Here is a 763-nt window from a genome sequence, read left to right as displayed (position 1 = left end):
ACCCATCAAGTTAGTGGTCGTAAGGAATCGAACTTGTGACGTCCCAATCCCATCCAGTTCCTCATGTGGTTGGTAAATGAGCTAGGTTGGCTTTGTTGTATAAAAAGGTTGGTTCTCCTATTAAATATACGTATAGATTTTGCTCGGTCGTTTTTCGCATGTTGTTCCTGAATTTTTTTCGTTTGTTACCCCGGTGGATCAAACTGGGCCTACTACGCATTTCTTTTGCTATCGCGCGGACGAGCAACAAAAAATTTAGGCCACGAGGGGATTGAACTATGAACATTCCCTATTGTGTCGATAGACAAAACCAACTTAGCTAGTTTGCAATTATGATAGAAATAGTCCCACCTCAGAGCTTTATACTAAATCATACCGATTTCTATATGTCCCTAGTTTGTTTGGAAATAAGAAAATTGTCTGAAAATAAGGAAGTTGTCTCGAGAATCTGAGCAAAACGAGAGACTCCATAAAGCATTGACGGTGATAGCTTGCATGTGCCAATAAAGAGGAATATAATGGTTATCTATAATCGAAAGAAATTATGGGCACATGCCAACAAAAGAGAATATGCTGGTTTGTCTCTAATTTTAAAAAATATGAGCACATGAGCGTTAAAGCATTCAGAGATAATAAAGCCTGATAAAGAAGCGCATCATATTGAACCAGAGAGCTCGGACCCGTGAGGGTCTTGTGCCATTCTTAAATTGAGCTATAGGCATATAATTTTGTTACCCCGTCGCAACGCACGGACACATTCCCT

The sequence above is a fragment of the Triticum dicoccoides genome, chromosome 4A (assembly GCF_002162155.2).
Source record: "Triticum dicoccoides isolate Atlit2015 ecotype Zavitan chromosome 4A, WEW_v2.0, whole genome shotgun sequence".
NCBI lineage: Eukaryota > Viridiplantae > Streptophyta > Magnoliopsida > Poales > Poaceae > Triticum > Triticum dicoccoides.
Note: the sequence above shows the minus strand (reverse complement) of the source record.